Source organism: Hippopotamus amphibius, chromosome 3 (assembly GCF_030028045.1).
Source record: "Hippopotamus amphibius kiboko isolate mHipAmp2 chromosome 3, mHipAmp2.hap2, whole genome shotgun sequence".
Lineage (NCBI taxonomy): Eukaryota > Metazoa > Chordata > Mammalia > Artiodactyla > Hippopotamidae > Hippopotamus > Hippopotamus amphibius.
Window position 1 is genome coordinate 88,916,555 of NC_080188.1, and position 13,046 is coordinate 88,929,600.

Genomic DNA, 13,046 nt, shown 5'->3' on the forward strand with positions numbered 1-13,046 from the left:
CTACAAATTCATTTCTATTCTTCATATCGTCTTTTGCTGAAAACATACATCCAGCTTTTCTTGCACACTGAAACGTTTCCCTTAATATGTTTAGTAGCTTTGATCACAAAGTACAATTTTCACCCTTAAAAACTTTAATCTTTAGCAAAAACTGATAAGGAGCAAGTGACTGTGAACTGTTTATCATACCAGCATTTCCTGATTGGAATATTCTGTAACCTCTAGGAACAGAACATCTTCTAGCGTAATTCCTTCCTCAGTGTGGTATAAGACATGTCCAGTAAATCCCAAACATCTTTAGTTTCCCTCTCTTCAGGGGACAAAAGTAGGTAAATTTAGACCTGTTTGGCAACTAATGTTTCAGTATTTTATCTTATTTGAAGTGACCTGGATACTCAGTGAATTCCTATCATTTAACTTATCAAAACTCAAATTATCAAAAATCTGAAGAAACTATTTTTTTAAGATCGACATACCCAAAATATAATTATTCCTAAAGAGTTCACCTGAAAACTCTTATCTCATTTACCTTTATTTTGTAACTTATTAAAATCATACCAAGTTAAGTTTTTTTTCTTGTTGACAAACTCTGTAACAGAAATAACATGAACTTACTGACCTTCAGTAAACCTTGACACAATAAAAGTAAGACATGCCTGTATTGATTAAACCAACAAACTTAAGATAGCTTTAATATCAGATATTAATTTAATATTGAATATTTCCTATATCACGTGAACCCAAAATTCACTCCAGCCAGTTTCTTTTGTATTTAGAAATATTTAGTTTGTAAGCGCTTACTTTAAGTCAATTAAATAGAACTCTTTTATAAGTTTAATTTTGATCATATTTTCCAGAGTTAGAGACATCGCATATGTAATGTACACCTAGACAAAACTAGAGATCACGTAGCTTCACTGTAAACAGTTATATGAGTCGTGTATTACCATATAAACTCACTAGTTTATAAGTAACAGTTGGAATAAGTTAAACTTGTTTCTCAAATGACTAAGGCTTCACTATTTGTTGAAAAGACTTAAGATTTGTATTTGTCCTTGATAAACCCTTAAGGAGGCTACAAATTAGATTTTGGGTGAGGGAACCTGTCCAACAGTTTGAGTTTAAAAGGGCCTTTTCCCCCCTCTTTTCCCCCTTGGTTTCAGGTTTTACCTGATTTACCTAATTAGGCTCAGTCTCAGGTCTTTGTGGGCTGTATTTACATTTATGATTTGTAGAGATTTGCAAGATACAGTTGCTCCAAATTTTCCAAATAATTGGTCTACTACCTAAATGATATTAAAAGATTGATTTGCCCAACTATACTTACTTTAATTTGCTTTTGTATCAGAGAGAAGATTTCCAACTAAACTGAAAATCAGGAGTTCTGTGTTCTAGAACTTTAGGATTTAATTTATCATGCCTTCAAAAGCTTGCATATGGCATTAACAAAGGCCCTGTTTCTGAGTGCACAGGTTAGACCCAGAGCAAAATGTCTATTATTATTTTTATTAGCCCCTGAATATTAGTTTCCAGTTTTTACTTTATATTGTATGGGTTCAGATAACGCTGTTGGTTTCTTTCTGTATGTTTAATTAATATTTCCTGAGGGGCAGTTTCATATGCCCTGTCTTATAGTACTAAGCAGGGGAAGCCCAGTGAAACATGTCTGTCCCACAGTATAATTCAGCAAAAGAGTTGTAAACATCTTACATAAAGCCTATTTAAATGTACCAATTTTTATACACTTTCATCTCAATTCTGTCAAATTTTATGCCTTTAATTTTGGTTCCCATTAGGACCCAGTCAACAAGCTTTGGTCCTACAAGTGTTGCAGGAAGGGGGACCCCTGCCGAGGCCCGAGTGTGGGCTCTTGTCTAACACTGGGAAATGGCAAAGCAAGAGACTTTATTGGGAAGGGGCACCTGGTCAGAGAGCAGGAGGGTGAGGGAACCCAGGAGGACTGCTCTGCCACATGGCTTGCAGTCTCGGGTTTTATGGTGATGGGATTAGTTTCCAGGTTGTCTCTGGCCAGTCATTCTGACTCAGGGTCCTTTCTGGTGGCACATGCATTGCTCAGCCAAGGTGGATTCCAGCGAGGAGGATTCTGGGAGGTTGGCAGGACATGTGGACTAGCATCTCCTCTCTCCTTTTGACCTTTACCGAATTCTTCCAGTTGGTGGTGGCTTGCTAGTTCTTCATTCCTTACCAGGACCTCCGGTTGTAAAATAACTCATGCAAATGGTTACTGTGGTGCCTGGCCAGGGTGGGCGGTTTCAGTCAGTGTTTCCCCTAACACAGGGATTCCTAAAAGCTTTCCTTTTTTTTTTTTTAATCCCCCAGCCATTTTATCTATTTTGTATAAAAGGCTCTGGGGTCCCCAGTGACAGTTTGAACCAAGGGACTCAGGCCCTTTTGTCAATCTTTTAACTTGATTTGTTGGCCTGTTGCCCCAAATAATTGTTTGTCAGGTACCTAAGTGTAATTTTCTTACTGCCTTTTAGATATATTTGTTTTTTAAACTGAGTAAATAGAGCAGCCTTGTTTGGGGCCCTTTAATGTTGGGAACCAGTAGAGGGTCCCTTTGGCCCATCCATCCTTAGGTAGTGTTGCATCAAAACCTTTTGTTTTAATCCCATTAACATCCATTTTATTTATCCCATTTATTAATAACCATCTATAGATTTCTTTATCTTGGGGAGACAAGTCTCCTTAAAATTTCCACCTTGTCAGGAAGAAATCTCTAGACTTTCCGTTGAGTTTTGCTTTTTTTTTTAACTTCCATGTTAACATAGTTAACATTAATTATCCTAATGCTTTTATTAGCATCTGTAAGACCCATTGAGGGGAAGCAGAGACCACAAATAAGTCTTCCCAAACTGTTTTTTTCTTTGCTTTAAAGGAGTTCTTAATCTTAAAAAAATGGTATTGATGAACTCAGTGGTAGAGGAAGAATAAAGATGCAGAGGTAGAGAACAGACTTTGAGGACATTGGGAGGCGGGGAAGGAGAAGCTGGAACAAAGTGAGAGAGTAGCGTTGACATGTATACACTACCAAGTGTAAAATGGGTAGCTAGTGGAAAGCTGCTGCCTAACACAGGGAGATCAACTTGATGATTGGTGATGACCTAGAGGGGTGGAATGGGGAGAGTGGGAGGGAGTCGCGGGAGGGAGGGGATATGGGGATATATGTATAAATACAGCTGATTCACTTTGTTGTCCAGCGGAAACTAGCACAACAGTGTAAAGCTATTATATTCCAATAAAGATCGAAAAAAGGAAAAAAAAGGAGTTCTTAGGTTAATCATTATATTTATCTTTTTCCACCTTCTAATTTGTTTTTTTCATGGGTACCAATAAAACAGCTGCATATTATGAGAGCTCTCTAAAAATTTACCAGTTTAGAAGTTTCTCCATTTTAAAGGATCCATCATGTGGCCCTTCATGAGGTACATCATTAGTGACTCAAACCAATAAGATGCAAGAGGCGTCCCCACAAGAGAGGCAGAGGAGGCCGCCTAAACAAGATCCAGAAGGTTTACTCAGTCTAAGAAAGTAAAGGCCTTCATTGAACAGGCTGACACAATGAAGGTTAAGAAGGTAAAAAAAAAAGTCCCTGAGAGTTGGCACAGTCAGACAAAAGACTGTGCAGAATCCCAGTCTATTCTATTGGCTAACAAATGTACACCATATGTGTACCTTCCAGATGGCAGAGACCAAGTTTCAAAACACACACACACACACACACACACATGCACACAAAACACTGAAGACCAGGTAGAACATTTACATCTCAAAGACAAAGGAATAGAAATACAAGTTCCCTGTAGAAGGACTTTTGTTTCTTTAAGGTCAGAATTCTGAAAAGATGTTTTATCAAGCCAGGTTTCTGTAAGTTAACTGTGTACACAATTAAAAGAGCCCTATCTTAATCATTTTCAAGGCGAGATTTCCTTTAATTCCCAGTTAAGTAAGTACTTATAAGTACAAGGTTTGTACATACATAAACCTGGCTGGAGTGTTTATTGGAGGCAGTGATATGAGGCCAGCCTCTCACCTAATCACCCAGTCCAGAGCACTCAGTGTCTTTCAACAATGCTTCCCCAGTTCCTTTCACCTGGGGAACCAGGTACCTGTTCTATACCGCCAAATAAAACTCAGGATCATCAACCAACAATCTGGACATCTGAGAACCAGGAGAGACTCACCCAAATTTGTCTGGACTCCTCAAGGAGGTGGATGGGCATAAGAGGCCTCTGCTGGTCCCAAAGCTCCCGTTCCTTGTAGAGTTCAGGTGGAGGAGAAGAGTCAGCTCTAGGTCCCTTTGTGGTCACCAAAACTGTCAACTGGGGCATAAAAGAGCACAACCTAAAAGTTGAGAATTATGTTTTAGTCAACAGACATACTGAGGACTTAAGCCCAGGAGACAGCCTCTGAAATAGCTCTAAGGGACTGTTCCAGGGAGGTAAGGGAAGAGCCAGGATATATAAGAGTTTTTGCAACAAGAACAAAAAACAAAGGCAGGTAGTTGGAACATCAAAAGATTACTGCAAATTAGAGAAAACCAGACATTTCAAGTTAATGAATTTAGCACTTTTCTCTGCATGGGAAGATGCAGGAATCTGGGCTCTTTGAAACCATTCCTTTGGTAAGCACCTTTACTTTTTAGGGCCAGTATCCTGCTTTTTTCCATCCTGAATCCCCTCAGGGTGCACTGTTGGGGGCAGGGGCAGTGGCTTATGGCTTGATGGCCTCAACATCATTAGTTTACTGAAATGACAGGCAACATTCTTTGTCCACAGTATATCTTTTGGAATATCAAAGTAATTGGATGCTATCTGCCCTACTCTTAATTTAGTTGAAATCATTCTTGGGTCAAGTGCCACCAAATTCCACCAAAATTACCATTTCTATTTTCATTTGGTATTTAAATCGTTGCCATTTTCATAGCCTGGTGTTAGCACTACTGGCATCAAAGAGATGGACACAGAATTGCCCAGTGTGATTTTATATGGTGATGTTACAAGTTCACTGGACTTTTTGACCTCACCTCTCTACCAAAATTCAGTAAAGGTGTCTAAGTGTTTAAATCTCTAAAGTGAAGTATCAAATTTGTTTTCAGAAAAGGGTTGTGACTTTTTTTTAATCCCCTAGAGGAAATCAGACTACTCAGTTCCAAATATTTTCGAGACGATCATTAGCTGTATAAGCAATAGGAATTACAGTTTTGTCTGATACCAAATCATCAGTTTTCAAAAGCAAACGGTAACTTCTATACACTAGACTTCAATGCATCATGAAACAAATGTTTTTTGTAATAAATATTCTTTTGAGTGATGATAATATCTTTATCATTTTTCAAGATTTAGGATAGGTGAAGGAATAGCTAGGTTTTTAAAAATTGTTCCCAATATTATAATTTTTAGTATGCTATTTTCAAGAAGAGAAAAAATTAGTTACTTCGACACTTTTTTGAGTGACTATCAAAAGTAGATTTTTAGTGTTTAAGAGGCTTTAGGGTTCACTCACTTAAAATCTCTTCCCCCCACATTCATCATAATCTTTAATTATTGATTGTCTGATGCTAGGTTTTTACTTTAAAAAAAAATCATTTTACTGAAAAGAATGAAACATGAAAATATATCAATTATGTAGTTGAGTGCTAAAGAATAATAATAATTAGCCTATGCCAGGCTGACATCTCTCCTTTTAGTCAGAAAAGAAAGAAAGAAAACAACTTGTTTTCAGGTTCCATTACTTGAGAGATCACTGCAGGTCCAGTTGTAGACTCAAGAGTCAACTGGTGTTGGGAGGATTGAGCCGGGAATTAGCTGGGATCGTCTGACTGTCCCTTCATCTGCTGTAGGTGGGGATTGTGGTGTCCACGAATCTCATATAGTCATGAAGGGGAACATGTGGTATTGAAACTGAAAATTCCTAAGTGGTCCATGTGTCCATGAGAATGTAAATTTTACTATGTATTCCAAATCCATGCAAAAGCTTTTGTTGATCTTTACAGTTTATTTGTTGTTCCATATTTAGAAACTTGTCCATATGCAGATAGATGCTTCATTCTAAGAGACAGAAACTAGGAAAGGCCTCATTATTATTATTAATCTATAACCAGGAATTAGTTTTAGGAAATTAACACTAGAGATTTGCAGATGCCTGGATGACAGTTAAAATTGTAATTAGGAAGATACTTATCCTGTTAACAAATGTGTATTAGCCACTTGCTTTGTGTAAGACATTCTAGATCCTACACCGTGGTATTTCCAAGGCAAAGATTGACCATAAACTTTAGAGCTGATGGAGTGGGGAGAGTTTATAACTTGCTGAATTCAAACACAAAGTAGACAAACTCCTGAGCCTGTTCACTTAACCACTGCCTTTATGTTGTCCCTTTTTTTTTTTTTTTAATTTATTGGCTGCATTGGGTCTTTGTTGCTGCATGCAGGTTTTCTCTAGATGCGGCGAGTGGGGGATACTCTTCGTTGTGGTGCATGGGCTTCTCATTGTGGTGACTTCTTTTGTTGTGGAGCACAGGTTCCAGGCACACAGGCTTCAGTAGTTGCAGCACACAGGATCACTAGTCGTGGCTTGCGGGCTCTAGAGTGCAGGCCCAGTAGCTGTGGTGCATGGGCTTAGTCGCTCTGCGGCTCGTGGGATCTTCCTGGACCAGGGATCAAACCCGTGTCCCCTGCATTGGCAGGTGGATTCTTAACCACTGTGCCACCAGGGAAGTCCCTTTGTTGTCTTCTTTGTTTGCTTTGTTTTCCATTAGTAAACTTTATTTTTTAGCAGCTTTAGATTGAAAAAACAATTGAGCAGAAAGTAGAGAGTTTCCATATAACTTTCCCCTATGCCCCATTAACAGTTTGCATTGATGTGGTACGTTTGTCACAATTGGGAGCCAATATTGACAAGTTATTATTAAAGTTCATAGTTTACATTAGGATTCACTCTGTGTGTTGTACATTCTGTGGGTTTTCACAAATGTGTAATGACAGGTATCCACCATTAATTACATTATCATACAGAATAGCCTCACAGCCCCACAAATCCTCTTTGTTCCACCTATTCATGCCGCCTTCCCTCTTCCTGAACCCCTAACACCCACTGAGCTATAGTTTTGCCTTTTCCAGAATGGCATTAGTTAGAATCACACAGTGTGTAGCATTTTCAATATGCATTTCCATTTTCTCCAGTGTCTTTTCATTTCTTTTTTGCACTGAATAATGTTCCATTGTAGGATGCACCACAGTCTGTCTGTCTGTTCACCTATTGAAGGACATCTCCCAAGTTGTCATCGTGAATAAAACTGCTGTAAACATTCATGTGAAGTTTTTTAAAATTCTGAGTATTTTATTTTCTTGTGATAAGAACACAACATGAGATATACACTCTTGACAAAATTTTAAATATACAGTACATTATCGTTGACTATAGGTACAGTGTCATACAGCGGAGCTCTAGAGCTTGTTCATCTTGCTTGACTGTGGGGTTTTGTGTGGATGTTAATTTTCAACTCATTTTGGTAAATACTAAGGACTGTAAAAGCAATTGCTGGATCCTATGTTAAGAGTGTATTTAGCTTCAGAGACAGATATCGAAGATACAAGGGAATGTTGCAGCAGTTGATGGAGCACTTTCTCTGCTCAGTTCCTGGGATGGGCACTGGGTGTTCAGGATGAATCAGACCCTCCCTGCCTTTAAGGAACGCGTGAGCTGAGAGAGGAGACAGGTAAGACAATTCCATACAAGGTGTTCCAAGAGGATGGAGGGGGAATTTTTGAGAAGAATTTTTAGAACTGTTGAGAAGAATTTTTAAAGCTTCCCAAAGGAAGTTTAACCAGTGTGGAAAAGTGAAGGAAGATTCCAGGCAAAGAGGGGACTTCCCTGGTGGTTCTGTAGTTAGGACTCTGCAAGTTGTATACTTAAAAATGTTTAAGATAGTAAGTTTTATGTTATGTGTATTTGACCACAATTAAAAAAAAATAGCAAGCAAAGGGCCCAGTGATATGAAAAAATAGAATATTGGGAAATGTGTTTAATAGAAAATAATTTATGTGGGTAAATGCTGGAAAATGGTCTGAAAAGATAAACTAGGTTCAAATAGTAAGAGATCTTATATGCACTTCTAAAGAGTTTATAATTTATCTTGCATTCATTTGTTCTTGAACCATTTTGAGAAGGGACATTTTCACTTTCCATTTTATTCAGCTTTGTGTTACTTTAATACTTACTTTGATCATGAAGTATGTGAAGTATTTACCTAATAAAAGAGTTTAAAGAAAAAAAAAAGTATGTTTAGCTTTGTAAGAAACTGCCGAACTGTCTTCCAAAGAAGCTGTACCATTTTGCATCCCCACCAGAAATGAATGAGTGCCTGCTGCTCCACATCTTCTTAGCATTTGCTGTTGTCCCAGCTCTGGGTGAAAAGGCTGCTAAGTGAAAGAAGCCAGCCACAAAAGACCACATATTATATGATTCTACATATATGAAATATCCAGACGAGACTAATTTATAGAAGCAGAACATAGATTATTTGTTGCCTAGGTCTGGAGGGATTGGGGAGTGATTGCTAATGGGTATGAGGTTTCTTTCTGGGATGATGAAAATGTTCTAAGGTAGACTGTGGTGTGATAGTATGGTGTGTGACTTACACCTCAATAAAACTGTTACTTAAAAAAGAACATTTACAGTCACAGACCAAAAAGATTATGGGGAAAACGTTTGTAATTTTTTAAAATCTAGGATTTGGAAAGGTTTTTCTAAGAATGGCAAAAAAAATCACAAAAATCATAAAATCATTTAACTAAAAGTTAAAAATATCTATATGACAAAAAAATAGTATAAACATAAGTTTGTCTGTATTCCCCAGTAGATAGCATACTCCTAAAGTATTTCTTTTCATTTTTGTATACTAAATCCCAGTGTTAGCCTATATTATAAAGGTATAAATATTTGTTGATTGAATATCAGTCCTTTTTATATTCCCCTTTATTAGAGTACTTATTTATGATTGACCCATGACATTATTAAATAGGTTAGTGCTTCTTTCACTTAGCATAATGTTTTTAGGGTTTATCTGTGTTGTAGCATATAACACTACTTAGTTTCTTGTTATTGCTGAATAATATTCCATTATATGGATATATCACTTTTTATTTACGCACTCACTAATGGGCATTGGGTTGTTTCCACTGTGGGGCTGCTATGAATAATGTACCTATGAACATTCATGTACAAGTTCTGTGTGGACATTTGTTTTCTTTTACCTTAAGTTTATACCTGTGAGTGAGTTATATGGAAACTGTATGTTTAACATTTTGAGGGACTGCCAGACTTTTCCAAAAGTGGCTATACCATTTTGCATTCCTGTCAGCAGTGTATGAGGGTTCCAGTTTCTCTACATCTTCACCAACACTTGTTACTGTCTGTCTTATTGATTATAGCGATCCTAATGGGTATAAAGTGGTATCTTGTGGTTTTGATTCATATTTCTCGGATGGTTAATGATATTGAGTATCTTTTCATGAGCGTATTGGACATTTGTTTATCCCTTTTGGAGAAACATCTATTCAGATTCTTTGTGTGTTTTTTAATCGGGTTATTTGTCTTATTGTTAGAAATGAGTTCTTTATATATGCTAGATACAAGTCCCTTATCAGATAGACGACGTGCAGATACTTTCTCCCCTTCCATGAGTTATCTTTTCCCTTTCTACATGGTATCTTTTGAAGACAAAAGGTTTTAATTTTGATGAAGTACATTTTATCTATTTTCTCTTTTCGTGCTTGTGCTTTCGGTGTCATAGCTAAGAAACCATTGCCTAATCCAAGGTCACAAACATTTACACCCTTTTTTTTTTTTTGAGATATCACTAGGAGTTCCCATATACCCTTCACCCAGCTTAACTTCGTATCCATAGAATAATAATCAAAAGTAAGAAATTAACACTGATGCAATACTATTAACTAAACTACGAACTTTATTTAGATTCCTTTTCTGTTCTGGGACCTAGTCCAGGGCCCCACATTGCTTTGGTTGTCACATCTCCTCATGTCAAGTCTACTTCTTGTCTCTCATGACCTTGGCACCTTCAGTGTGGACTGGTCAGGCATTTTGTAGGAGGTCCCTTGATCTGAGATCGTCTGATGATTTCTTACCATTAGACTAAGGTTGTGAATTTGGGGGAGGTATACCACAGAGGTGAGGAGCCCTTCTCATCACATTACATCCTGTGATGCCAATATGTCTTATTGCTGGTGATGTTAAAAACTTGGTCACTTGGTCAAAGTGTCTGTCATATTTCTCCACTGTAAAGCTGGTGTTTCTCGCTGCCACATTCTACTCATTGAAAGCTAATCCTCAAGTTCAGCCCACACTCAAAAGCAGGGAGTCAAATAATTTGTGGATCTATCACCGTAATCTTTCATACTTTGACTTTTTTCTGTTAAAATCATTGATCAAATGGAATTCATTTTGATGTAAAGAGAGAGGTATAGTTTTTTCCAAATGACTTTCTACCTATCTCTGACCATTTAATGAGGAACTGTCTCTTCTTCCTGATTTGAAATTGCATCTTTATCATATACCAAATCCTTATGTGTATTCTGTCTTTTTCTGAACTCTTTATTCTGTTCCCTTGAGTATTCCATCCCTTCTCCAATAATAGACTTTTATAGCTCCAAATGTAAGTTTTTATATCGTTCAGGGCTATTCCCAAAAAAGGGTTTCTCTGTCTTTGTCAAGGGAATGATTACCATGGAGAGGGGTACCAGAGAAGGGGGTGAGAAATTGAACATACAGGAGTTAGGGAGGATATGTGATGTCTCTGAGGAATGTCTCTAAGAAGATAAGCCTCATCATCCAGGTGGAAGGATTACTCTAAGTGAGGAGAAAAGACATCTCTTTATTATAACCTGAGAGAATGAACAAAGAATGGATACAGTACAATTACGGTAGAGGTTTTTGCCAGGAATTGAGACAGTTCCCACCTAATTGTTTGTCTTTCTGTGAGGTTTGATGTGCTCGATTTCAGGTAAGGGAGGGAGGAGATAGAGGTGACGGTTTAAGGACAACAGAGGTTTAAATGAACATTCTTGAAGATAAATCTTTGCACACTTCTGTTTATTTCCACAAAATTGTATTTGCTGACTAATATTTCGTTGTATATGTGTGCCACATATCCTTTATCTCTTCATCTGTCATTGGACATTTAGATTGCTTCCATATCCTGGCTATTGTAAATAGTGGTGCAGTGAACGTTGGGATGCATGTATCTTTTTGAATTATAGTTTTCTCTGGGTATATGACCAGTAGTGGGATTGCTGGGTCATATGATAGTTCTATTTTTAGTTTTATAGGGAAACTGCGTACTGTTCTCCATAGTGGCTGTATCAATTTACATTCCCACCAACAGTTTCCTTTTCTTCACAGCCTCTCCAGCATTTATTGTTGGTAGATTTTTTGATGATGGCATTCTAACCGATGTGAGGTGATGCCTCATTGTAGTTTTTTTTTTTTTTTTTTTTTTTTTGGGGGGGTACACCAGGTTCAATCAACTGTTTTTATACACATATCCCCATATTCCGTCCCTTCCTTGACGCCCCCCCCTCGAGTCCCCCCCACCCTCCCTGCCCCAGTCCTCTAAGGCATCTTCCATCCTTGAGTTGGACTCCCTTTGTTATACAACAACTTCCCACTGACTGTTTTACAGTTGGTAGTATATATATGTCTGTGCTACTCTCTCGCTTCGTCTCAGTTTCCCCTTCTCATTGTAGTTTTGATTTTGTATTTCTCTAATAATTAGTGATGTTGAGCATCTTTGGGTCATTTGCATAATCGTGGATGGACCTAGAGACTGTCATACAGAGTGAAGTCAGATAGAGAAAAATAAATATCATGCATTAATGCATATATGTGGAGTCTAGAAAAATGGTATAGATGACCTTATTTGCAAAGCAGAAGTAGACACAGATGTAGAGAACTAATATATGGATACCAAGGGGGAAAGGGTGGGGTAGGATGAATTGGGAGATTGGGATTGACACATAGGCACTATTGATACTATGTATAACATATGCAGCTGATGGGAACATACTGTATAGCACAGAGAGCTCTATTTAATGCTCTGCAGTGACCTAAGTGGGAGGGAAATCCGAAAGGGAGGGGATATATGTATATGTATGGCTGATGCATCTCGCTGTGCAGTAGAAGCTAACACCACATTGTAAAGCAACTATACGCCAATAAAAAATAATTTTAAAAAATTCTGTTTGCTCTCTCAAAGAGTACATATATTGATTAAGTGGGAGGGTCCACTGAATTTAGAAGGAAGCTGACCAGTAATGCAGTTTGCCCACATTGTCCACGTTGTTCCAGTGTAACCATTACTACTGCCTCTTGTTACTCTCAGAAGTATCCAGTTTAGGTGATACATGATCATCCTATTTATCGATGAAGCTGGAAAAGAGGTAAATTGAATAAATTCGTTTATTAGGTAGTTTTAAAATGTTATAATTTGAAAACATTGGTTTATGAGGAAAAGCCAACTGAATTGTTCACCTAGGAAAGAGGACAGCCTGCTTCAGCTCGTTCACGGCTAATGGCTCTGCAGTGTAGATATACCTGTTCACTGAGCATCTGCAGTGTTGACGTGGCCAGAAGATAAACAAGTTTCCAAAGACAAGGCATGTGTGGACTCATACAATTTCAGATCAAGACAGTACCTTAGTGGTGGAGTTCCCTGGTGGTCCGGTGGTTGTTACAAGTCATTACAAGTCAGCACTTTCACTGCAGTGGCCCCTGGTTCGATCCCTGGTCAGGGAACTAAGATCCCACAAGCCCTGTGCTGCAGACAAAAAACAAAAACAAAAAAAGATGGTATCTTAGTGATCACCTGGTAACCCTTTAATTTGTGGAATGAGGAAACTGAAATCTATAGCAGTGAAGTGATTTGTTTCAGGTTTAAGAAAACTAAACAGAAGCCAGATCTGATTACCAGTCCTGGATTATTTTTGCTTTAAAATTTTTTTTCAATC

At 37.9% G+C, this 13,046-nt stretch overlaps 1 protein-coding gene across 2 annotated transcripts in view; it reads left to right on the forward strand.

Annotated features, from left to right (window-relative positions):
- ETFDH (electron transfer flavoprotein dehydrogenase) overlaps nucleotides 1–13,046 on the forward strand; it is a 38,687-nt gene that overhangs the window by 3,213 nt on the left and 22,428 nt on the right. The gene's annotated exons all lie outside the window — the stretch shown is intronic.